The sequence below is a fragment of the Macrobrachium rosenbergii genome, chromosome 37 (genome assembly GCF_040412425.1).
Source record: "Macrobrachium rosenbergii isolate ZJJX-2024 chromosome 37, ASM4041242v1, whole genome shotgun sequence".
NCBI classification, from domain to species: domain Eukaryota; kingdom Metazoa; phylum Arthropoda; class Malacostraca; order Decapoda; family Palaemonidae; genus Macrobrachium; species Macrobrachium rosenbergii.
The window spans coordinates 16,409,037-16,436,536 of NC_089777.1; the positions used below are offsets into that span (position 1 = coordinate 16,409,037).

The window sequence follows — 27,500 nt, forward strand, 5'->3', positions numbered from 1 at the left end:
TATTTTGAGCCAACAGAACGATGGAAAATACCAACGCATTTTGAGAGAGAGAGAGAGAGAGAGAGAGAGAGAGAGAGAGAGAGAGAGAGAGAGAGAGAGAGAGTGAGTTTTACCAAGAATTTATCTTGAATCTGAATGCAATGTTGACCTATTTCTAAACAAACATTTTTTTTCCTTTAAGAACTTCGAGATGAACAAAGCATTTGCGCACAGACACACGTACACGCGCACACACACAAAACACATTATATATATATATATATATATATATATATATATATATATATATATATATATATATATATATATATATATATGTATATATATATATATATATATATATATATATATATATATATATATATATATATATACTGTATATATATATATTTAATATATATATATTTCAAAATCATTGAAAACTAAGCAATAAATAACTTGATTCGTTCTGAAAGCAAGAGAGAGAGAGAGAGAGAGAGAGAGAGAGAGAGAGAGAGAGAGAGAGAGAGAGAGAGAGAGAGAGAGAGATTCTTACAAATTACACAAATTTTAGAATATTCTGATATTCAAAACTCAAAAAATGTATTTTTTTCAAATCACTAATCTCTTAATACAACCGAACTAAACGATTTGCTTCCAAAGACTATTCTCTCTGAAGCAAAGCAAAAGGAAATCCTCGCAGGTGATGTGACAATAAACGAGCAACCTGGACTCTCGAGCAGAGCTGACAAAAAAATAAAAGAAAAACCTCAACAGAAGCTAGGTTTAGTAGTACCCCAAGGCAATCTACCTATCTACCTCTTTTCTACCTGCCGTCGACCAAGCAGAGTCATTCTACCTATTCCATTTAAACTTTTGAAAAAAGTCTCGTTTTCGTTTTAAAGCCATAAAAATTTTTTTTATTTCATGTCTGTTTTGATAAATGACGATAAATATCAGTCGATTTTCGTTGACGAAGAAACTTACTCACTTTAGTACATGAAATCGAAAGCGGTCTGTGTGTGTGTGTGTGTGTGTGTGTGTGTGTGTGCGTGTTTCTCTCTCTCTCTCTCTCACACCCCCCCAACTTTCTTACACCCCAACAGCCAGGTTGTGGGTTGCCACATCTCCCCGGGAGAACATGTGCAACGTTGCATCATCTGCCTTAATCAGTCTCTGTCCTCGTTCTGGGTCCTCCCAATTCCTCGAGATAAACAGGCCATTTCTAGCAGCGTAAACCGAGCAGATCTTTGAGGTCATTTACGCCATAAATGTATGGCGCTGATGAGTGAACGATCTTAAAGACGACCAGTGGTTCTCTCTCTCTCTCTGTGTACCTCTGACAACCTACGCAGCGCACCTGCACGACACCTGTTCTTGCGAGGAGCACACGTGCCTCTGGCGGCTGGAGGAGGGCCTCGTAATCTGAAGGAGGAAGGATGGTCGAACCTTCCTTCTCCATCTCCACTGGGGCATCTGCTGCCGTGTTGCTCTGAGCGAGTGAGTGTGTGCTTCTCTGGAGTCTGAAGAAGAAGAAGGCGAAGGAGAAGTCGTCGACGTTCCAGCAGCAGCAACAACACAAGGAAGCAAAAGCGACGCTCGAGCAAAGTGCATCGAAGACTCTCGGCATGTGAGCGTCGACCTTATCCAAGGCTGAAGGAGTCTGCTCGAAGAAAGAAGAAAGAAGAAGAAGCCGCAAGAGGCCCGTTACTTTACGGTGCGCGCGACGACGTCCGCTACAACAACGGGTTTGGACGGCGGTGCCATCGACTCCTCCTTCTCCTCCTCCTCCTCCTCCTCCTCCTTCTCCTCCTACTTCTTCTTCTTCCTTCCCCCAGTCAGTCACTGGGTTAGTGATGTCTTCTTGTGCTGGTGCCCCACTGAAACCATCATCATCGCCTCTTGACCCTGCGGAGGTGGAGGAGGAAGTTCAGGAGGAAGGAGGCACGTTGTGGCGTGCCCGAGAACTCCCAAGACCAAGACAAGAGCGAGGCAAAGGCCAGAGAGACACCGCCGCCATCAGGAGCAGCTTCTTGGCACTGGGCACGGGGCACGGGGCGTAACCAAGAATCTCGAAGACTAGAAGGCAAAGACCAGAGAGACCACTGCCATCAGGAGGAGCTGCTGCTGGGCACTGGGCGTGCAACTGGTGACAAGCCCTTGTGGAACAAGGAGGCAAGGGCTAGAGAGACCACCGCCGTCAGGAGGAGCTTCTGGGCACTGGGCACGGGGCGTGCAATTGGTGACAAGCCCTTGTGGAACAAGGAGGCAAGGGCCAGAGAGACCACCGCCATCAGGAGGAGCTGCTGCTGGTGGGCAGTGGGCACGAGACACCAAGGGCCGTGCAATTGGTGACAAGCCCTTCCTTGTGTGGTAGTGACCACCAACACCACCACCACTGGTGCCTGCCAGATCGCTATAGAATAAAAGTGCGAGTGTGAGTGTGCGTGCGTGCGTGCGTGCCTGCCTGTGTGTAGCATCGAACAACAGAGGAGGTGGGAGGGAGAGGGGCGGTCTCAGAACCAGGTGAAACTTGTCGACGGTCCCCCGGGTCTCGTCGGAGGCGGCGGCGGCGGCGGCGGCGCTCGGTGGGTTTTCCCTTTTAGTGTGGGTCTGTATGTAGGTCACGCGCAGTTTCGCTTTTACAGTGGTATGCGATGGTTGAGGCCGTGTCTCATGGTAGCGTGTGTGAGGCGCGACTCTGCCCGTGATCGCCACGGATCGACTCTGAGACACTGGACAACTTCTTGGTGGTGCACTTTTGGTTCAGATACACAAAGTGTTCTCGTTGGTGTGTAGTGGTGGCACCCCCTACACACACACACACACGCATACATAGATAGATAGAGAGAGAGAGAGAGGCAAAGGCAGTGTACTAGAGTGTACCACTTCAGTGTAGCAACCATTCGAGTGGAGTTTGTATATTCAAAACAGCAAAATCATTCTCGAGGCGAATTTCTGTTTTGCGGGAAGTGAGGTGCTCCAGTGACCACGACAGAAAAATATTAGTTCGAAAAGGATCTGTGTTGTGTGCCCCAGTGATTCTAGGATATTGAGACATAGAGCTTTTGAAAGAGCGATAAGAAAACAGAATCTTTTTCTCCTCCTCCTTCTTCTTCTTCTGCGAGTCTTGAAAACAAACGTCAAGGTAAGAAAAGAAGATTTTAAAATGTGTTTTCGTGCTTCGTTCAGAAATCTGTTCTGTCTTGTCTCGTGGTAGCAGTGGTGGTGGTGGATTACTATTCCAGGCATTGAAATCTCCTGACTTCTCCAGCCTCTGGTTCGTCTCGTCTGAGGTTTGGGACTAAATAACTGTGACTCTGGGGAAGATTGATAAATACCACAGCATTTGGAGGCCAAGGTAAGTCACACAGGGCATTCGTCAATGATCAGTCTCTCATTCAAGAAAGAAAATTACTGGACGGGGCAGAGCAACCGACTCAGATGCTTGCCGTTGCTCTGGACGGGCGGCCGATTGCAAGCAGCAGCAACTGACAGACGCAAAAGAATTTACCTTCACTTTTGGGAAGCTTCCAGGCTTCTCTGCGAAGGAGCATTTTGAGACCTAATTAGAGATATATTCTCAGCCCACCGAGAGGCGTTTCTCAATGACAGGAACTACGTAGTGCGAGCTGCGATCCTTCTCCGATCTGCGGAAAACGTGACGGAAGTTGATTGCAAAGTTACGTCAGATGAATTTTTTTTTTTTTTTTGTCTTTTGTCGTATTTTAGTGTCGTTAGAAAATCTGCTTCATTCATCGATTAAGAGATACTTTATGAAGTTCCACTGTAAGATGAAACAGTAAATACTTAAATATTTCAGGAAATAAGAAACTAGTACATAAAATTAAAATTAAAATAAGTGAAAGAATATAAGATAGTAAGAGATATACGATAAAACTTAAGACACAAATATCTTTATAATTCTTCTATACACAAAAAATCTCTCAAGTTGAAATAACTTTTTCACGCTTCGATCTTTTATACAAATCTCGAAATATACAATGATTTTTAATAGTGATTCTCGTCAGTTTAAGAAACCAGTATTTCAGCATAAATCCCAAACGTTTTGAAACACCTGGAGGAAAGAAAATCTGCAGCATAAATCCCCACTGCTTCCAGAAATCTAGAAAAAAATCTGCACCGTAAATCCCAAAGCAAAATCCGTCACATAAATCCCCAACAGTTTCAAACACCTGCAACAGAACACACGTGAAAATCTTGTACCAGGTTCAGGTTTTAAATACCCCCGTGTCACTTCTAAAAATCACCTGTAATCCTGCAACGCAAAAATCTCCAAAGCAGGTCTTTTGGATCCCATCGCAGATGCAGGAAGCGACTCGTGAAAGAAAGCGACTTGTGATTAAGGAAGTCACGAGTTGAATGATCAGATCTCACGAAGAGAGTGAGTGAGTGAGTGAGTGAGAGAATGAGAGAGGGGTAGGAGGAAGTGGAGGGGAGGGAGAGTGAGAGAGAGAGAGAGAGAGAGACAATGAGAGTCTCTCCTTTGCTCTCGCTAGGCATGCTTCTGTTGTAGTCATTTTCGGGGCACGGAAGACAGATTTGTGAGATTGCAAGAAAGACTTTCTGGAGACTGCAAGAAAGATTTTCTGGAGACTGCAAGACAAACTTTTGGTGGACTGGAAGAAAGATTTTCGGGAGACTGCAAGAGAGACTTTTGGTGGATTTCAAGAAAGACTTTTGGGAGATTGCAAGAGAGCCTTTTGGGAGACTACAAAGAAAGACGTTTGGGAAATTGCAATAAAGACTTCTGGGAGATTGCAAGCATGGAAGAGGGCCCGTCCAGATCTAGAAGAGTCTGGAAACCAGGAATGGTCACGTGACCGATCACATTTATTCATTTCTTTGGCTTATCTGTTCATTCATCAAGAGAAATAAACGTCGAAGATGACGAGTTAAAGGAAGAAAAACGTAAACACGGCTTTGGACGAAGTTCCAACCCATTAATATGTTCGTCTTCGATGTGGACGGGAAAGTGAAAGTAGGACCAGAAGAAGGATTTGACTTCTCTCTTCTTCTGTCTTTACTTTCTTCTTCTTCTTTCTTCGCCAGCTTGGACGGCAGAGAACCGTTTTCGAAAACTGATTCATCCCACGAAAACTCGAAATAGACAGCAGAGAGTGAAAGGGAGGAGAACAACAGTGGTACGGGGCAGACCTTATTGCATCTTTTAGTAATGGTTCTCAGACCGGTTTTCTTCGCTGATTTAAGCGATCGCCTGGGTGCTAATTTTTGCTCAACTTTTTTTCCTTCTCTTTCGTTCTTGCGAGTAGAATTTGCTTAAGGGAAGAAAGGGTCCTTTTTTTATATATCAACGGCTCTGAGAATGCTACAGCGAGATACGATCTTAGAAAAGTTAAAAAAGAAAGTCAGGGAAAAATAAGAAAACACCCCAAAAATATTTCGGATGCAAAAATATCTTCGCGTTCCAGAGACCTCGTCTGGATATAACAGTAATTCTAAAAATAGGAAGTTTCGGCTGGAATGCAACTCAGAAGACCCAGCTGTTGGATCCAGCAGCCCGACGATCGAAGACCTGTGTGCAGTGTTGCCATACGCCGAGCACCTAAAACCCCATCCGCCAAATTAAAACCTTTTTCTGATGCCTTCGGAAAAAAAGAAAAAAACGGTGTTTCCATGAAACGCCGTTTGGGGCCCCCAACCAGAAGGAAATGGTGAGGCTTCTTCTTCTTCTTGAAAATATGTCAGTGATGAATGGGAAATGCCTTCGCTTCCTGCAAAATGTTCAGAGATCGTCGGGGTGAAGGGACAGGTAGCATGAATTAGGGGTTACTACGCATTTGCAAAGCAAGATACGTTTCACTGACTGGCAGATTGAGAGTGTTTTATTCTGCTTGTTTCTCTGGCTGTCAGCTTGTCAAAGTATCACAAAGAAGAGTTTTAATATGTCAAAGTGGTCTCAAGGTATCAAAACTCACAGTGGTCTCAGCTTGTTAAATGTAAGAGTCTCAGTCTACCAGAGTACTCTCAGGTTGTCAAACTTCAAATATAAGGGCTTACTTCTGCCAGAGTGGTCTCAGCTTGTCAGACCTTCAAATATATGGGCTTCCTTCAGCCAGAGTGGTCTCAGCTTGTCAGACTGTCAAATATAAGGGCTTTCTTTCTGCCAGAGTGGTGTCAGCTTGTAAAAATTAAAAAAAAAAAAGGTTTTCATACGTCAGTGTGGTCTCAGGTTGTCAAAATATCAAAAAGAAGGGTTTCCACCTGTCAATGTGGTCTCAGGTTGTCAGACTGTCAAACAGAAGGGTTTCCTTCGATTAACTACTAATGAAGAAGGTAGCCAACACAGACAGAATTTGATTAAATGAAATGTTCGGCAGCATTGATAAATTCCAGTTGCTTATTTCAAAAGCTTATTCTCACTATCTCAAAAGAGAAGAATTGATCTCATGAAACTAAGTAAGCAAACATTGTCAAGACCATTACGCTGACTTCTGCTGTCGTTTTTAATCTTCAAGATTAAAAATGATACTTTGTTTTTCGATGATGATAAAAGCAGTGGAGCTTATAAGCGTAGATGGCTGACAGATCTTTCATTTTTTATTTTAACAATAACAGGGAGAATGAGACCTACTATGGGAAGATTTTCGACAGAAATAATATTAAGGTTAACCATCAGCTTCCTAACGTCCTTCCCAAACAGGAATAACTTGAAATGATTTAAGCCTACGACAAAATTCCTGCATAACGTGACCCATTTATAGAGCTCATTAAAAAAATTCACGTGGGCCTTAGTTTTATATTTTAAAAATTGAATTACGAGGGGACTGGAGCGTGAATTAGTTTATCTAAAAATATGCTTTAAGCAGTTTTTCAAAAGCAGTTTGACATATAGACATAAACACAATTATATATATATATATATATATATATATATATATATATATATATATATATATATATATATATATATATATATATATATATATATATGTATATATACATACATCCATAACCAACCAATATACGCAAAAATTGCCTCATAAATACAAAAGATAGGAGAAACTACTGAAAAATAATCTACTGCGTAAATTCCAGCTTCATGAATGGCACATGCGTAGGATCACGTACCAAGACGCCCTAAGATATTTCGCAAGAAAGGTTATTTAACCGTAAGGCTCTAACTAACCTGTCAGCCTGTAGAAGGAGACTGAACGAAAAATGGGAAAAGGGGTCACTGGTCTTGTGGTTTTGTTTTCAGAAAATAGAATTTCTGATCTACGTGAAAAAAAGAGACGCAGTCAGTCGCGTTCTTTAAAGTCTACGCCACTACTGAGTGAGTGACCTCGGACTGGAACTTTACTTTTAGATTTTTTTTTTATTTTTTTGTATTTGGGCAGACAATTAGGCAAATAGGCTTCCCTGTTTTCTGATATTTTTTTTTTGTGAATTTGCAACGTAGAAAACTTGTATTTTATCAATATTACAGACACATACATACATACATACATGCATATATATATATATATATATATATATATATATATATATATATATATATATATATATATATATATATATATATATATATATATCTCTGTGTGTGTGTTATATAATATAACCATGTTCCCCATCTCATCAAAGTACATTTACCAACCACTGAAAAAAATTCAGCAGATTACAAACATGACTGATTTCCTGCACAGGAAGTACAGACAATCAATAAAAAAGAGAATGAGAGAGAACATTAAGGAATACGTCCAGAGATAAGAATATTAAAGAATACAACAATAGGAGATAAACACAAGAGATAATCGCAAAAAAACCGATGAAATAAGTGAAAAAAAAATTAAGACAATTAAAATGTTATCTCAGCTGTTACTTAAAATGAAAAGTGCGAAGATAAGGGGGAGAGAGATGAAAGGGGGGGAGAACAGAGGAGAAAGAAGAGATGGACGAGAAGATAAGAAGATAAGACAGTAAAAGTGAAACTAACTCTCTCTTAATCTTTATACTTGTCTGATACCTCAAATGTTTCACATTTTTGGATAATTTTTCATTATCTGGACCCAGTTTGTGTAAATTTAGGTGTATGACTGTATTTTGATTGTGTTGTAATACATGTGTATATTCATACAACTATATACACCTTCAGGTCAATCAATGTGTGTAAATATACACATGTAATACATACTTATATGTATCAAAACGAACTTTCTATCAATATTAATGTAAGTGTGTGTGTGTGTGTGCGTGTTTGCGTGACTTTTCCCCTCTAAGGCTTTGCCTCCTGAAGGTGTAATCCTCCTGGTCCTTTGGAATAAAGCTGTGGGCTCCTTGCCCGGCCCCACGGATGCCCAAGGGGCATTTGTGCGTATGGCAGCTATGATGTCAACCAACCAAGCATTGAACAGACCCAGAAATTGATTGCCCTTTGAAATCAATATTCAGATTCCACCAACAGAGGACTTGGGCAAAGGTGTGGGGCATGGAGGACTTGGGCACCCTGAAGCCCTGGGTTCCTAGCACCCTGGTCAGCAAGTGGCCCAAGTGCTGGTCACCTTAGCAGGGGCCCCTAGCTAAACCAGGCTGCCCTTAGAAGTGGCCTTTCGATGGGCGTCCTTGTGTTTATTTGGACGAAGCACCTGCCTGCTTGTCCCACAAAGGATATAGGGCATGAGAGAACTGGTTGCCCGATGGGCGTGCCCTTCCTTACCCACTAGATAGCAGGGGGCACTGGGCCACTTGTAGTGAGAAGATTTTCGGGGGAGAGCAAGGCACCAAATAGTATCGTATCGGCTAGAGAGAGAGAGAGAGAGAGAGAGAGAGAGAGAGAGAGAGAGAGAGAGAGAGAGAGAGAGAGAGAGAGAGAGAGAGAGAGAGAAGAGAGAGAGACAGACAGACAAAGTCTTCACTGGCAAATATAAAAACAGGAATAAAAAGATAAATGTGATTTTTTTAATCAAATACCTGAAACTCATAGGAGCCTCAATATCTAGACGATTTTAGCAGTAGTTAAAACTATATTAGCGAGGCAATATATAAATGGGTTATGTTTCCACACACACATATATATATATACTGTATATACTGTATATATATATATATATATATATATATATATATATATATATATATATATATATATATATATATATATATATATATATATATATTATATGTCACTACGAAAATAAATTAAGTAAGTAGAAGTCTGCGAAAATTAGGAATCATTTTGACAACTATAGATATGATTACACGCGAAATAAGGCTCCAAGAGAGAGAGAGAGAGAGAGAGAGAGAGAGAGAGAGAGAGAGAGAGAGAGAGAGAGAGAGAAGAGTGCCTCAAAAACATGCAATGTCAGGGTTAGAAAAGAGTAGCGCAGCAGTAGCCAGCATCCGTGAACACTTGAAAAGTGAAATGAAAATGACGGTAGCGCAACTTAGAGAAAGTGTCAGGTGCTATAAAAAAAAAACGCGCGTAACTTTTTCCCGAGAGCTTTTGTTTGTTTTCGCGTTGCGCGGGCGTGTGCGAGCGCGTAGCTCTCGAGGAATACGCGTATGTATTTCAGGAAAGTAGTTCGATAAATAGGAGATTCCTTAGAGTCAAAGAAAGTCTCAGGAATTAATGAAAAAGGATACAAATTCCCGAAGAGAAAAGACGTTTTTAGGATTCATGTGGAATCCTGCTGTGGTTTGCATAGGATGTATGGGGCAGGGATGGGTGAGGATGTAGGGGAAGGAGGTAGGGGTTCCGGGGGGCTTGGGTGGGGAGGGAAAGGGAGTTAAATGCTACGATTATCACTCGAAAAATCCTGCAGGAATTCGGAGATCCTACGAATGATCAACAAAATTTATCACTTGAGTAAAACCGAAGTTACACTAGGACCTCATTCTCAACAACTCCCCCATTCACCCCGTGACCCACTCTCTCCCCCGGGGATCGATCCCACCAGCCCTCCCCACCCCAGGGGGTGTGGTGTCTTCCCCTAAGGGGAGGGCGGCAGCAGATGCTCGACTTGGTCGAGGAGTTTCACTTTCTCGTTCTGCCGTCGAGCGCCAGGAAAAGTTTTCTACTTGAGGAGGAGGAGGAGGAGGAGGAGCAGGAGGAGGAGGAGCAGGAGGAAGGAGGAGGAGTGAGGAGTAAGGAGGAGGAGGGGTGAGGAGTAAGGAGGAGGGGTGAGGAGTAAGGAGGAGGAGTGAGGAGTAAGGAGGGTGAAGAGGAGGAGGAGGTGGTGTGAGGAGTAAGGAGTTGGTATGGAAGAACGAGAATCGACTTCTCTTCTTAAATTTTCTTTCTTCTCCACCATTCTTCGTTTCTACGTTGCTTCTTCTTCTTCTTCTTCTTCTTCTTCTTCTTCTTCTTCTTCTTCTTCTTCGTTTGATGGTTTGCTATTGCGTGATCTGGTACTCTTCTTTTTTTAGTCTCTTTCTATACTTTTTGTATTTCTTTTTTATTTGACTTTTGCTTTCTACCTGCGATCTGGTCTTAGCAAGAGGCCTTCGTATAGGTCACTTCCTGTATCTCTCTATCTGTCTATCAATCTACATTACATTAAATGTGTGCATTGTAAATCCAATATCACGAAGCATCCAAACCTCTCTTTGATTTCCCGGTTCAATAGCCTCATTACTTTCTGATATCACTGCACATTCATTTTTTAGTTTTCTGTAAAAGAAAACTATTGCGCCGGCTTTGTCTGTCCGTCCGTACTTCTTCTCTCCGTCCTCAGATCTTAAAAACTACTGAGGCTAGAGGGCTGCAAATTGGTATGCTGATCATCTACCCTCCAATCATCAAACATACCAAATTGCAGCCCTATAATCTCAGTAGTTTTTTATTTTATTTAAGGCTAAAATTAGCCATAATCGTGTTCCTGGCAACGCTATAGGACAGGCCACCACGGCTGAGAGTTTCATGGGCCGCGGCTCATACAGCATTATACCGGGCCACCGAAAAATAGATCTATTTTAGGTGGCCTTGATGATGCGCTGTAGCGGCTGTACAGAAAACTCGATTGCGCCGAAGAAACTTCGGCACATTTTTTGTACATTTTATTATGAACTTCAAGGATTAATTCCCATGAATCCATTCTTCTTGTAATGACCAGCTATCATCAAAGTTATTTTTCAGCTAGTAAGACTTCTAAGCAGTTATTCTAGATCATGCAAGTTTCCTTCATGATAAAATTAGCTACAGTTATTTTCGCTATGGTGTCCCCAAACATTTATTTTCCTTATGTTGTCATTAAATAGTTTTTTTTTTACTATTCTGCAACTAAATACAGTTATTTTTACCATGTTGTTTTTCCATACAGTTATCTAAATTATTATGTTATGAGATAGTTATTTTCATTATCAGGTCCATACAGTTATTTTCTCTATGCTGTTATTATATAAACTTATGTTCACTATGTTTTCATTAAAGTTATTTTCACTATGTTTTCATTAAAATTATTTTCACTATGTTGTTCTTCCATAAAGTTACCTAAAGTATTCTGTCATAAAATGTTATTTTCACTATTAGGTCCTTCATGTACAGTTATTTTCTTTGTCATTAAATACAGTTATTTACACTTTGCTGTTATCAAATACAGTTATTTTCACGTTGCTGTTATCAAATACAGTTATTTTTACAACGTTGTTATCCCATACAGTTAAACCTAAATTCTGTCATCAAATAGTTATTTTGCAAATGGCATCCCTAAATACAGTTATTTTCAGTATGTTATCCCTAAATTCAGTTATTTTTACTATGCTATCCCGAAATGCAGTTATTTTCACCATGCTATCCTTAAATACACTTATTTTCACCACGCTGATATCACATACAATTACCTAAATCATTCTGTCATCAAATACTTTGCATAATGGCGTCGTTCCACATCGTTATTTTCACCAGACACAATACTCCTACCCTCCCCTCCTTTTAGCAAACCATCCAACACGGGCAATCCGAACAGCGCGCACGCAAGCACGCGCTCTCGAGAATTCTAAGCAGTTATTTTCACGGTTCTCGGTCTTCAAACTCCTCCTCTGCTTCTTCTTCTGCCGAAGAAACATCGTGAATCGAAATCCACATGGCGCCGTCGGTCGCTCGCTCGTTTATGCAAAAGCTTCGAGTAATGTTTTCTTTTTTTTGGCAAGATTTCACTCTCTTCTCTTCTCTCTTTTTCTCCCACTCTCTTTTACTTTCATCGTCGAGCGCTACGAGAAGAAGAAGATGTCACGCGTTGCCGAGAGAGAGAGAGAGAGAGAGAGAGAGAGAGAGAGAGAGAGAGAGAGAGAGAGATAAAATTATTTATATCAACTTTTTACCACCATAGTATCTTTCTCAACAGCAAACAGGAAAGACAACAATAAAAAAATTATAAGATTACATCTCTCTCTCTCTCTAGAACTTCAGTAATGGCGTATGAATCTGGCATTTTCTTCAAACCCTCCAGAGAGCTGAAGGCAAAACGTATGAGATTATTTAGGAGATATTTCCTGCTATTTTCTAAGAAAGGGAATTTCAACCTGATAATAAAACGGGGAAGGACCGCCGTTGCCTCAAAAAATGCCCAGGGAAATAACGGTGAGAGAGAGAGAGAGAGAGAGAGAGAGAGAGAGAGAGAGAGAGAGAGAGAGAGAAAGGACGAGTTAAGGCCAGTTTAAGAATGAGAGAGAGAGAGAGAGAGAGAGAGAGAGAGAGAGAAGAGAGAGAGAGAGAGAGAGAAGGATGAGTTAAGGCCAGTTTAAGAATGAGAGAAGAGAGAGAGAGAGAGAGAGAGAGAGAGAGAGAGAGAGAGAGAGAGAGAGAAGGATGGGTTATGGTCTGCTTAAAAACTAATATCAATTATCTTCAGTAGGCAAAAAAAAAAAAAAATGACACTGATTTGACATACCCAGACAAACAAATACTGACACATACACACAACCAAACTAAAAAAAAACACGACAAAGAAAACATACACATACAAACTCGTAAACAAACACATCCACACGAGCAAGCAAATGACAAGCATAAAAAAAAAACCTTTGTGACGAAGCGTTTAAAAGACAGTATGGTGGTATTTCTTAGCCAGTAAAATCTCTTGACTAGGTACTAGAGCTATATAAAACTTTTACTTTCTCTCTCTCGCTGTCTGTCTGTCTGTCTGTCTGTCTGTCTGTCTGTCTCTCTCTCTCTCTCTCTCTCTCTCTCTCTCTCTCTCATGAATTTATGTAGATAATTTATTTCTGAAGTCAAGTTAGGTGAGACAAAAATACAAAATACAATTATAACACCATAAATTATAAATCGCTCTCTCTCTCTCTCTCTCTCTCTCTCTCCCTAATTTATTTGTGTCATCAAGTTAGCTAAGACAGAACTACAATATACAATTATAAATCATAAATTACAAAATTGCTCTCTCTCTCTCTCATAAATTTATTCATTTGTTTCTGTCATAAGTTAGCTATGAAAAAAATACAAAATAAAATTATAAATCATAAATTATAAATTACTCTCTCTCTCTCTCTCTCTCTCTCTCTCTCTCTCTCTCTCTCTCTCTCTCTCTCTCTCTCTCTCACACATAAACTTATGTAAATCATTTGTTTCTGAAATCAACTTAGTTGAGACAAAAATATGATAACGCTTATAAGTTATAGATTATAAATCCCTCTCAGGCAATAAAAAACAAAAAATAAAAACAAATCAGAGCAAAATAAACAAACAACTAAGTAAATAACCAAAAACAAAAATAAAGAAAATAGCGAAGACACAATAAGAACAACAACAGCGCATGCGCACGTCACGTAACAAACCGAGGACGGTCGTAACTGTCTCTTGCGAGAGAGAGAGAGAGAGAGAGAGAGAGAGAGAGAGAGAGAGAGAGAGAATAATTGTCACTCAACAAAAAAGAAAGACAGAGAAGGTAAGAAAGAAGGTAAGAAAGAAAGTAAGAAAGAAAGGAGAGAGAGAGAGAGAGAGAGAGAGAGAGAGAGAGAGAGAGAGAGAGCATAAATTGTCACTTGACAGAAAGGAAGAGAAAGAAAGACAGAAAGTAAGAGAGAGAGAGAGAGAGAGAGAGAGAGAGAGAGAGAGAGAGAGAGAGAGAGAGAGAGAGAGATGAGGTAGGAAAGAAAGAGATAGCATAATTGCCACTTGACAGAAAAGAAGAAAAAAAGAAAGAAACAAACAAAAAATGAGAGAGAGAGAGAGAGAGAAACAACGAGAACCCTTTTTCAAGCCAAGTAGCCCTCTGCTGCTGCTACTGCCACTGCTACTTGCTACTTGCTACTTATACCAGCAGGAGTAGCAGTAGTAGAAGATCCTGCCATGTGGCCAACTCCTGATCCCAGAGAGGAAAGTGGTTTTAGTTATGTCAATATAATCGAGAAGATTATTTATTTTCTTTTTGTCTGGTTTAAATTTATTATTATTAGTGGTGATAATACGACAGTTGTTGTTTGTTATTGTTGTTGTGGATGTTAAATTGCTTGGGAATAACAGGTGTTGTTGTTCGGGTGGGTAAACAGTTTGGAAAAACATCACTGTAAGTTTGAGTATGTTGTTATGTCTTGTTTTTCACAATTATTATTATTATTATTATTATTATTATTATTATTATTATTATTATTATTATGTTAGAAATAACAGATGCTGTTTTAGCACAAATGTGAATAATGATATTACATATATCATATTGTAAGCTGTTTTAAAGTTATTATTATTATTATTATATTATTATTATTATTATTATATTATTATTATTATTATTATTATTATTATTATTATTATTATTATTATTATTATTATTATTATAGCGTGTTTTAGTACAAAAGTGAATTGCGATATATAATATTGTATGTTCCTTCAATTATTATTATTATTATTATTATTATTATTATTATTATTATTATTATTATTATTATTATTACTGAAAACGACATATGTTATTTTTATCACTGTTGTTCGACAACTAAAAAGAAGCATATGGTAAGGATTAGCAACACAAGTATAAAAAAAAGTTCCAAACACATCTAGTGGTTTCTTCATTAACAGTTAATTACGTATCTTTTTGTTGACAACATGTTGAAAATAATTACAGAGGCAATCTGTATTATAGACAAAAAATTCCATCTAAATTTAGGCCAGAATTTTTGTTTAAAGGGAAAATAATGACGGCGAATCAATTTCGCAAGGTGGGAACTCACCAGTAAATTGAAGTGAACTGAATGTAGAATTTAGGCCAAAGGCCAAGCACTGGGACCTAAGAGATCATTCAGCTCTGAAAAGGAAACTGACAGTAAAAAGTCTGAAAGGTGTAACGGGAGGAAAACCTCGCAGTTGCACTATGAATCAACTGTTAGGAGATGGAAGAAAGAGAATATGAAAGGAGGTACAGTAAAAGTTACGAAAGGGGTTGCAGCAAGGGGCGGAAGGCACGCTGCAAAGAACCTTAAGTAATGCCTGCAGTGCACCGCACGAGGTGCATTGACGGCACTAACCCTCCCTACGGGGAAACTCAGCAATATAAGATCATTCTAGCAAGAGATTCATTCATTAGTCGTCAGATTTTGACGTAAAAATCAAAATATAATTCGGTAAATAATTAATTGACCTTTGTATGATGGAAAATACTCAGTTAACTCCCCTGATGATCAGATAAATTGGCAATTATCAGAAGATTCTGACAAATGACAGAAAATAATCGTGAGAATCTCGCTAGGACAAATTCAGCAAACAGTTTGATCACGAGATTCAAACAAAAATCTTGATTATAATTGATTAAAAAATCGTAAGACTCGATGGAAATAGCTAATGAATGGTAATATTCAGATTAAAAAGTTTATCTTGAATTTTCAAGATAAGATTTCTTAATAATAAAAAACTAAAAACGACAGAATAATCACGAGATTAAAATAATCGCGAGATTCTCCAACAACATGGAATAATAATAATAATAATAATAATAATAATAATAATAATAATAATAATAATAAAATGCTATGCGTATCGACAGCTGAATAAGTCTACAGAATGAGGGTAACCCTAGTCCCAGCTTCGAGACAGTACGTAACGTCCTTATAGGGTCTGGAGCTGGTCCCTAGACCCTCTCTTATACTACCGTTATTTATGAAGGTGTGGGTGCACTAGCGATATCAGTAAAATAAATCAAAACCTTTTCAAAGACTAAAAACTTACTAACAGAGGTTAAATAAAGAAAAACCTTTTTAAAAGACTAAAAACAATAAATAAATTTTCGTCCCCACTGGCTTATAGGGTCTGGAACTGGTTCCTAGAGCCTCTCTTATACTACCGTTATTTATGGAGGTATGGATGCACTAGTAACATCAATGAAGTAAATCAAAACCTTTTTAAAGACTAAAATCTTAGCAACAGCAGTTAAATAAAGGAAAACCCTTTTTAAAAAACTGAAAACAATAAATGAATTCTCGTCCCCACTGGCCTACCAAAGCTCGAAATGTTGGTCTCCCACCCCGGCGCTGGAAGTCAGTCATTCAGTTCCTTTCCAGAACAGGAAGTCTAGGAGGAAGTAAAGTCAGGATGGATGGGAGTGGGAGAGGGAGAGGGGGAGAGTGAGAGAGTGAGAGTGAGGTGAGAGAGCGAGGAAGGGAGAGGCAGGAGGAGGGCGAGGAGGGGGAAGGAGGAGGGACTGCCGCTGCTGTAAAGACTTACCTGGTTTCTCCCTGTTTCCGGTGATGGTCATACGGGCGTGGGAGTTACAGTACTTGCTGTATTTGTTTCACTGTAAGTCGACCTTTTTCTTTAACATTCGTGAATCTGAAATAAAAAAAAAGAAGAAATCTATATAAAAATCGATACTTCCACAACAGAATCTATTCGCTTTTGTCACTAGAAAACACGATGACTAAAAGAAAAACTTTTTTTATGAATGAAATTGAATTCATGACAACAAATTACACAAATTACGCAACGGTTTTTGCGCAAGTTTTTTTTTCCCTAAGGAGAAACTTTAAAACGGCGTGTTTTTAAAAACACAAAATGTTGTTTTTAACGTTTGTATAATCCCTTCAAATTGAGGTTTATCATTCCAGTAAGAAAAATCCAGACTATACATTACTTAGAAAGTTTGGACAATTTCCGACCGATTTCTTGTTTGCTCTGTAGCCTGTGCGTTCTTTGTTGCTTAGATACTTCCAGTGGACGTGGTTTGAGCTTGTGCTAATCATTATTTAACCAGGTATTGGTTTTACCAGGATATTGACATACCGAAGGCCTTCCAGTTTGCAGAGTTCCAGGGGGATCATCGAACCGATTCGAAAGTACCATCCATTTCCTTTGCTTCATAAACCTGGAAATGTTTCCCCAGATCCATTAGTATCCAGCAATGGACTCTGTAAATTTTTGGATATTTAAAACACTCCAGACGTTCGTTCCAGAAGTCCAAAGTTCCCTTTAGTCTAAAAGACTTCCATGAGCTGGAAACTCACTTCACTTCTTTGTGGTTTTCCAGAACTTAGTATAGATACCTCGGGGCTACCATTTACCTTTAAGCCAAAGCCATGCAATTATATTTATCGCTTTTCAGGTCATACTTGCGCATGCTATGACTAACCAATTAGTTCCTCGCCCTCTTCTTTCACTTCATTGTAGAAAACCCGACAGATAAATTGCCTGGAAAGGCTTTCCGGAAGGCTAAAATTCAACAGGAATTTCCAAAAAGTTCTGAGAAATTATGACATCAAACTTGGAACATTGGAAAGATTTGCAGACTTTTAAAACGAACTTTATAAAATTCTTTTTCATTTTTACACTTTTTCACTTCATTATAGAAAATCCCACTGATAAAAGGCTTGAAAAGGCTTTCCAGAAGGCTAAGATTCAAAAGAAATTTCCAAAAAGTTATGAGAAATGATGGCGTAAAACTTGTAATATTGTAAAGATTTGCAGTTTTAAGATGCCTTTCATGAAGTTAATTTTTTTTTACATTTCTTCACTTCATTATAGAAAATCCCGCTGATAAAAGGCCTGAAAATGATTTCCAGAAAACCAAGATTCAACATAAATTTCCAAAAAGTTACGGGGAATGATAACATCCAGCTCGAAAAAGTGAAACGATTCTCAAAGACTTTTAAAACGCCTTTTATCAAGTTATTTGTCCTTTTTACGCTCTTTCTCTTCATTATAGAGAATCCCACCGACAAAAGGCCTGAAAAGGCTTTCCAGAAGGCTAAGATTCAACAGGTATTCCAAAAAGTTACGAGAAATAAAGCCATCAAACTTGAAACATTGGAACGATTCTCAAAAACTTTTAAAACGCTTTGATCAAGTTATTCCTGAGACTTCTCAACCCCAGTCGTGAGAGACGTAATAAGCCATTAAAGAACAGTTATAGATCTACTCCCGTGACGCAATGAGAGAAACGGGTAATTCTCTCCGTTTCCTCTTTGGGATGATATAACCTAATTACATATTTCGCCTGAAGGTGTAATGAGACCTCCTTACTGCGTACGTTCCTCGTATGAATGACGATGTAATTCGAGGTTCTGATTCTCGGGAAATAAGTCAGGAATGGGGTAGCAAGTCCCATACCCTGTTTGGAAAGGTATTCTTCTTCTTCTCTTTTATGGATGGGATTTAGAAAAGGGAAAACTCCCACTCAAATGTGTTTGTTGTTTGTGCGAAATTTTATCCCCTCCGAGAGATAAACATCTAAACATCTATAAACATCTCGTAGGGGATGTTGTTATGGGGGTGGGTATGACCCGAGGACCTCCTTGGTGTGACCTGGGTATTTGGATGGGATTAGATGGGGTATGGGCATCAGCGTTGGTCAGGTAACTAAGCTCTATGGGTGTTTAGGTCCTCAAGGATGGCCGTTTGCGCTAATCTGTTTAGATACATTTCGATATGAATAGGTATGTATGGATATATGTATATGTATATATGTACACATACATACATACATTACATAAATACTTGTGTGGCTGCACGCTCCTAGCCACTAACCCCCCTAGAGCAACACTAGTAAAAACCAGGAAAAAAAAAAAGGAATCTAACGCAAACCAAAATTCAACAAGAGTAAAAGTCACCGCACGCCAGAGTAATCTAACGAGAGTCTAGCAGGTGTATCAATAAGCAATACAAGCACGTGTGTATGTGTGTGTGTGCGTGTACACGTGTGATCCCGTACACGTGTAGGCTAGAGAGAGCTGTACACCACCACCAAAGGCGTACACGGAACGTCCACCTGACTCTGGCCGGTCCTTACAAAACCGGCTGGTGGCGAGTTTTCACTTTCCACTCTCGCCTTAGAAAACGCAAGTACAGGTTTCTTTCTCGCTCATTGGAGAGAGAGAGAGAGAGAGAGAGAGAGAGAGAGAGAGAGAGAGAGAGAGAGAGAGAGAGAGAGAGAGAGTTGAAGCCAGGTTTTTGGGGGAGGGAGGGAGAAGGGGTGGTTACATTTGCAAAGTGTGCTCCAAGAATTTTTCTTTGTACGGATTTTTATCATTGGGGATTTTCACAAATCTTTGTGAACATTTTGTTATTGGTTATTTTCCTTTTGTGAATGTTTTGTTATTGGTTATTTCCCTTTGTGAATACTCTGTTATTGGCTATTTTCCTTTTCAATACTTTGTTATTGGCTATTTTCCTTTTGTGAATGTTTTGTTATTGGCTATTTTCCTTTGTGAATACTTTGTTATTGGCTCTTTTCCTTTTGAATACCTTGTTATTGGCTATTTTCCTTTTGAATATTTTGTTATTGGTTATTTTCATTTTGAATATTTTGTTATTGTCTATTTTCCTTTTGAACTCTTTGTTATTGGCTATTTTCCTTTTGAATACTCTGTTATTGGTTATTTTTTGCCACTACATTGTTATTGGCCATTGTTACTGGTTATTGATAATTGTAAATACTTTGTTATTGATTATTATTTTGCTTAATAGAATATTTCCTGTATTTGATCTGTAACTTGCAAGATCACAAAATGTTTTTACCTGTCCAAATTAGGGTGTTAAGAACCCCCTTCCCCTGGCCACGCCCTTGTACACAGGGGTGCCAGAAGTAGTGGGGTTGGGGGTACAGGAGGAATGGGGGAAACAGACAGTTATCATAAGGAAGTATGATGAGTACTTACAGCCAAATTGAAGAGTGTCATAATTGCCTATAAATCTCAGTATGATTTCAGCCTGTCAAAATGTGTAATAAGAGAGAAAACTCTATAATAATCGGAGGTGTGAACATCTCTCTCTCTCTCTCTCTCTCTCTCTCTCTCTCTCTCTCTCTCTCTCTCTCTCTCTCTCTTTGTGAGGTCCCAAACGGAGAAAATTTCACTTTTATGCGACGGCGGTGCCGTGGATGCCTGATGCATGACGACATGCAACTCTTTCTAATGGAGAGTGATGAGAGGAAGGATTATACCCAAGACGATACAAGGTATCGCAAGCTAATCCACCTGGGTAACATAGAGAGAGAGAGAGAGAGAGAGAGAGAGAGAGAGAGAGAGAGAGAGAGAGAGAGAGAGAGAGCAAGCGAGCTTACTGGTTACTTTTTTGCAGTCGAGACTATATTCAATGAAATTGTCTTTTGAAGAACATGAAAAATTATTTAGTTTGATGAGTTCTTTCAGTTGGTTGTCATGAATGAATCCAGGGGCCACATTTATTGAGCATTTGATAAATATCTTTATATGCCTAAGAGTGGGGGACCCATGCTGGCATATATATATAATGTATTCACCCACCGAGGTATATGTATATATGTATATATACACATATATATTTATATATTTATATATATATATAAATATATATATATATATATATATATATATATATATATATATATATATATATATATATATATATATATATGTGTGTGTGTGTGTGTGTGTGTGTGTGTATATATATGTATATATATATATATATATATATATATATATATATATATATATATATATATATATAAAATATATTATATATGCAAAAAATTCTCGAGATACGTAGACTTAAGAATGATAATTACAATCCAGTAAACGAATTACACATAGTTTGTTGCAAGAGAAAATAATCTTACATGGGTTAATGAGCTTAATGTTTTTTAAAAGCCGCATTCTTCAAAAAATTCCAAATTAGAAAATGCATATTATTCAGAAATTAACTAATTTCGAACACAGAACATGCAAATTATCCAGAAATTAATGGCAGAAATCGTCTTTCACCAAAATTGATAAAAATAAAAAAAAATAATAAAAATTAAAAACAAAAAGATAAAAAAAAAAATAAACTGAAGAAACTGGACCGTCATAACACGATGAAAAGTGAAATTCTTTCACCACTTTCTCCATGACTACAGAGGTACGAGACTGTCACGATATTTTACAGGCTCTGAAACGTTTTCCCTGAAGAGTACAGCTGAATTTATGCGTCTGTAGCTTTTTTTAATGAAAAAAAATTTACTTTTAGTTTCCTGTAAAAGGAAACTATTTTGCCGGCTTTGTTTGTCCGTCCGCACATTTTTCCGCCCTCACTTTTTCTGTTCGCCCTCAGATCTTAAAAAGTACTGAGGCTAGAGGACTGCAAATTGGTATGCTGATCATTCCCCCTCCAATCATCAAACATACCAAATTGGAGCCCTCTAGCCTCAGTAGTTTTGATTTGATTTAAGGTTAAAGTTAGCCACAATCGTGCCTCTGGCAACGATATAGGATAGGCCCCGACAGGGCCGTGGTTAAAGTTTCATGGGCAGCGGCTCATACAGCATTAGACCGAGACCAACGGAAGACAGATCTGTTTTCGATGGCCTTGATTATACGCTGTAGTGGCTGTACAGAAAACTCGATTGCGCCGAAGAAACTTCGGGGCATTTTTTACTTTTGTTTTTGGTAGTGAAGATGACCCCTTTAAAAAAATATATAAAAAAAACCTATGATAAAAATGTTCCCCGAAGAGTAGAGCTGAATTTATGCGTTTTTAACTTATGTTAAAAAAAGTTAGATTTTAGTTTTGATAGCGAAAATTAAGCCTTTATTGAAAGCTTCTATGGAATGATTTAAATAATTTTTTTTAGCTTTGATAAAGAAATCCATTTTTAAATTTTCAATATATTCAAAAATTATCTGTGAATTTTAAAGGAGAAAGGAGAGGGTGGGGGGAAGGGGGGAGGGGGCAGAGAAATTGAAGGAAGGATGAAGAAAAATAAAAAGAAAATTCGTGAAAAAATAAAGATTTTTTGACGATTTTCATCACAATCTTTCATTAATCGTTTAACGATATTTTCTAGGGGCGGGGGCGGGGTGTGATGCACGGGTTAGATGGAAAGTTGGAGGAAAAACTTTGACATAAAAGGACTAAGAAAAGGAAGGCGAAGAAATATAGAAGAAAAAAATGAGCAAAATAAGAACCGGAAGTGGTCGCCACCGCGGAAGTGGAACGGCAGGTGGAAAATTAAGGGAGAAAATAAAAAAAAGGGGAAAATGAAAGGAAACGTTGGGAAAATGGACGTTTGTAGAGAAAGCTGAGTAGATATGAAGATAAAAATAGTGATGAAGATTAAAAAAACAAGTAAAAAATGCGCCGAAGTTTCTTCGGCGCAGTCGAGTTTTCTGTACAGCGTATAATCAAGGCCACCGAAGATAGACCTTTCTTTCGGTGGTATCGGTACAATGCTGTATGAGCCGCGGCTCATGAAATTTTAACCATGGCTAACTTTAATCTTAAATAAAATAAAAACTACTTAGGCTAGAAGGCTGCAATTTGGTATGTTTGATGATTGGAGGGTGGATGATCAACATAACAATTTGCAGCCCTCTAGCCTCGGCAGTTTTTAAGATCTGAGGGCGGACAGAAAAAGTGCAGACAGAAAAAACTACGAACGGACAGACAAAACAATAGTTTTCTTTTACAGAAAACTAAAAAGAGAAACTGAAAATAAAGACTGAGGAAAATGAAATTTTTTTTAGGAAAAGTAGGGCAGATATATGTCAGGGTAGTGGAACAACAACAACAACAACAACAATAATAATAATAATAATAATAATAATAATAATAATAATAATAATAATAATAATAATAATAAAAAGAACATTTACACAGGAGATAATAATAATAATAATAATAATAATAATAATAATAATAATAATAATAATAATAATAATAATAATAATAATAATAATAATAATAATAATAATAATAATAATAATAATAATAAACGAACATTTACACAGGAAATACTTAAAGTTTCTTCAGTACGATGGAAAAATGACAATTTATCCCACTTGAAGATTTTGAGGATATATAATTTTGACAAAATGTCTAAAACTAGTTTGTCATGGTTATCGAAATTCCTTCCTCTCAAGATAAAGAAAATGTCAATCATTTTAAATGGATTTTAAGGTTCCAACAAGCTAAGTTATTTGGCTAAAAATCCGAAAATGAAAAATGTGTTTTAGTAAAGACTTATAAGTTTGTTGCAGAAAAAATGGCTAGTTGAATTTAATATAGTTTACAATTTTTATAAAATAAACTAATTTTGTGATGGAATCTCACAGAAAAAATGGATATACTTATAAAGTCTTGTAATTTAAAAATAGACAATTTATAAAGGACGTACTGAAAAGTTTTAAAAAGGAAAGTGAAATCTATAACAATCTAGTGAAATCTCGTCAAGTCTCATCAAAATTAGCAAATTTAAAATCGAAGTGATTGAATATAGAATTTGGGCCATAGGCCAAGCACTGAAAGAGAAACTTTACAGTAAAAGTTTGAAAGGTGTGGCAGGAGGAAAACCTCGCAGTTGCACTATGAATCAGTTGTTAGGAGAGGCTGGAAAGAAAGAATATGAAAGGAGGAACAGTAAAAGAAACGAAAGGGGTTGCACCTAGGGGCCAAAGGGACGCTGCAAAGGACTTAAGTAATGCCTACAGTGCACCGCATGAGGTGCACTGACTGCAGTACCCCACTACGGGGAGCAGATTTAAAATGGGCGGACTGAAAAGCTCTAAAAAGGAAAAGTTAAATCTTTAACAACAATCTCGTGAAATGTCGTTAAGTCTCATCAAATTCCTTAATCCGAATATCAATATCGAACCACAAAACCCACGAATCACGAAAAACTCATTTTCTGATCATTAGACTAAAAAAAAGTATATTTATCAAGCAGGGAGATCTGCCCCGCTCACTCTCCCTTTCATGGCTTTCACCTGGAATGGACTCTCAGTCGGTGTTTCTAAATGATAGCCTTTAAATTCTAGGAGATTACCGCGTGACGGAATTCATTCCGTATAATTGTGAAAGTTGGGCCGAAGACACGGGTTAGCTGAATGCCTCCTGGGTTTTTCAGTGAAAGAGACTCGTTTTAGAAAATGGAATGTTGGTGATAGATTGTATTTTATATATACATACAGAAATGTATATATATGCATATGTATAATATATTTATATTTATATTTATAAATATAAATATAAATATGTATGCATTTATATACACACATATATATATATATATATATATATATATATATATATATATATATATATATATATATATATATATATATATATATATATAAACAAAGGAAAAGTGATTGTCAGCAATTCAAATAATACTACTTATCTTCAGGTGAATTTAACACTGCCAATAATATGAAGTATTTATACTTACATCACAGAACAGCTGAGGAGTTATGGAATGTCCTCTTAAAACTGGCATAATTATTTATAGAGCAACTGAGTTACGTATTTCAATTTGTATTATATCATAATAGAGAAGTTAACCTTTTTGGTTCAGATCAAAATAAATTTTCTGACGTGAGAAAAAAATTCAGAAATATTCTTGGAGACTTCAACGCGTCGTAAGGCGTTATCCGGCCCTGAAACGGCTGCATTTGCCAGATAAATGAGTTGGTGGTCACTTGGAGAGAGAGAGAGAGAGAGAGAGAGAGAGAGAGAGAGAGAGAGAGAGAAGGGGGCCGGGGTGGGGGAGTATGAACTATAATGATGACGTGGTCAAAAGAATATAAACGTAGGGTAAACAGAAAACGAAGAAATATGGAGAATAACCAAAGTGTCATAATAATAATAATAATAATAATAATAATAATAATAATAATAATAATAATAATAATAATAATAATGTGTCATCAGAATCAGAGAGAGAGAGAGAGAGAGAGAGAGAGAGAGAGAGAGAGAGAGAATGATACAACAATCTCGAAAATGACTTGAAATCCCCAGAAAAAAAATTTTATCAAAAAATACTTTCCTATCTTCGATAAAATCAGTAATATTGAGTTACTAAAATAAGTAAACCTTTTCCTCAACGTATAGTTTGATGAAAGGGAAAAATTCACGTCTTTCTATATCAATGATATTTTTAAAATTACGTAATTTTTTGTATAGAAGTTTTCAGATAGTGTTATTTCGTAGGAAAACATCAGTACAAAATTATATATGTTAACGAAAATATTCTGATGATTTGTTCCAAAAATTACATATACTTTTTGTACTTTCAGTGACAAATTCCTGAAATATAGGTCACTGTGTCTGTCTGTCAGCAAAAACATTAAACGCAAACATTTCAAATTGCATTCCGTACATAACCACCATAACAGCGGGGACCTGTGGAAATAGTTGAGGTAAAAAATATCAAAAATAGTCATCATCAATTTCATCAATAATCTTTATAGACATTCTGAAGAATATTGAGGAAAAAAAAATAGGAGAAACAGGTTTTTAAAAAAATCGTCGAACAGAACGCAACCGATTCCCTCAAGGCCGCTTGCGAATAAAAGGGAACGCGAGGTAAGACACATCGGATGCTCATTTGACATTTAGAGGGGCTCCCCCCCTCCCTCTCCTCCTCCTCTCACCCCCTAATAGCTCTCCTCTCCCTCCCCTCTCCCCCCTCCTCTCTCCCCAATTCATTCGTTATTGACCTACTTATTCCTCTTCTTATTTATTCTACTTCCCACGCCCATTTATTTGGCTTACTTTCAAAGTGTTTCTTACTCCTCCCGAAGGTGAGTTCGGGTGGATTTGACGTCGTACTTGTTTGGTTGCAAATACGTGTTTTTGTCAAGTTTATATATATATATATATATATATATATATATATATATATTTTAAGCAGTATAGAGTTATCTTATATAAACTGGAACCTGTTTTGATTTTCAATTTCATTTTCAATATATCATAAGTAATATGGAGTTATGTTAAACAAATCGAAACTGATCTTCATTTTAATTTTTATTTCTAATCATTCTGTGATAAACGATTTTAATTTTTTTTTGTAAATCTAAGACATAACTGTTTCTTTATCTTTTTTTTTTTATCAATTATGTACTTCCTTAGGAAACAGAAACCCATAATGCTAATTCTTAAGAAAAATGCTAACTTACATTGAAAATCAGTAAGGACTTTAAATTTTATAAAAGTACTACTCATTTCAAAAGAAATGAGAAAAAGGCTTTTAAGAGATCAATACAAATACCAAAAACTAAAAATCGAGAGAGAGAGAGAGAGAGAGAGAGAGAGAGAGAGAGAGAGAGAGAGAGAGAGAGAGAGAGATGTGATATATGTAACCATGTAACCATATGAGAGAGAGAGAGAGAGAGAGAGATGTGATATATGTAACCATGTAACCATATGAGAGAGAGAGAGAGAGAGAGAGAGAGAAGAAATGAAGATACAGAGAAGAGTGAGAAAATAATATATTGTGACAGATTGTGATACATGTAACTATGATATGAGAGAGAGAGAGAGAGAGAGAGAGAGAGAGAGAGAGAGAGAGAGAGAGAGAGAGAGAGAGAAAGTGTCACACGCAGATGATGATAATGGACGTGCTGCTAAGATAAATGGGACCTGAGCACCAACGAGACGAGCGTGCGCCCACGTGGGTGGAGACCACAGGAGACGTGGGTGGTTGAGCGAGAAGGGTGGAGATGCAACTCTCTCTCTCTCTCTCTCTCTCTCTCTCTCTCTCTTTCAAATCTTACGGTAACATATAGCACAATCTAAATTAATATATTATCCAACTTGTTTTACCTTAATTTATTTCTCTCTCTCTCTCTCTCTCTCTCTCTCTCTCTCTCTCTCTCTCTCTCTCTCTCTCTCTCAAATCTTTCGGTAACATATAGCACAATCTAAATTATTATATTATCCAACCTATTGTACTTTCATTTATTCTCTCTCTCTCTCACTCTCTCTCTCTCTCTCCCTGCCAAATCTTACGGTAACATATAGCACAATCTAAATTATTATATTATCCAACCTATTTATTCTGTTATTCTCTCTCTCTCTCTCTCTCTCTCTCTCTCTCTCTCTGTCTCTCTCTATCTCATCTTATGGCTACATATATTACATTCATCACATTACATTATAATCCCATTTATCTTTATACCATCATTTCTTCACAATTCTCTTCCTACTAATTTATCTTACTTTTATGCTTTTTTTTAAAACCTTTCTCTTCATTTTCTATTTTCCCTCTTTTGCGAAATCATGACCTCCCAGAGGTTATCACTGATGGAAGAAGTCCTTCCACTCTTCCCAAATCTAGGATTTTTTTGAAGTCCTGATTTTGGGGCAACGC

The 27,500-nt window shown here is 37.7% G+C and overlaps 1 protein-coding gene and 1 pseudogene across 1 annotated transcript in view; one reads left to right on the forward strand and one right to left on the reverse strand.

Annotated features, from left to right (window-relative positions):
- LOC136825353 (acyl-CoA dehydrogenase family member 11-like) overlaps positions 1 to 16,732 on the reverse strand; it is a 105,414-nt gene extending 88,682 nt beyond the window's left edge. The window contains exon 1 of the mRNA XM_067081605.1: positions 16,628 to 16,732. The gene's annotated coding sequence lies outside the window, so the exon portion shown is untranslated. The remainder of the gene's footprint in view (positions 1 to 16,627) is intronic.
- LOC136825355 (ichor-like) overlaps positions 2,991 to 27,500 on the forward strand; it is a 76,826-nt pseudogene continuing 52,316 nt past the window's right edge.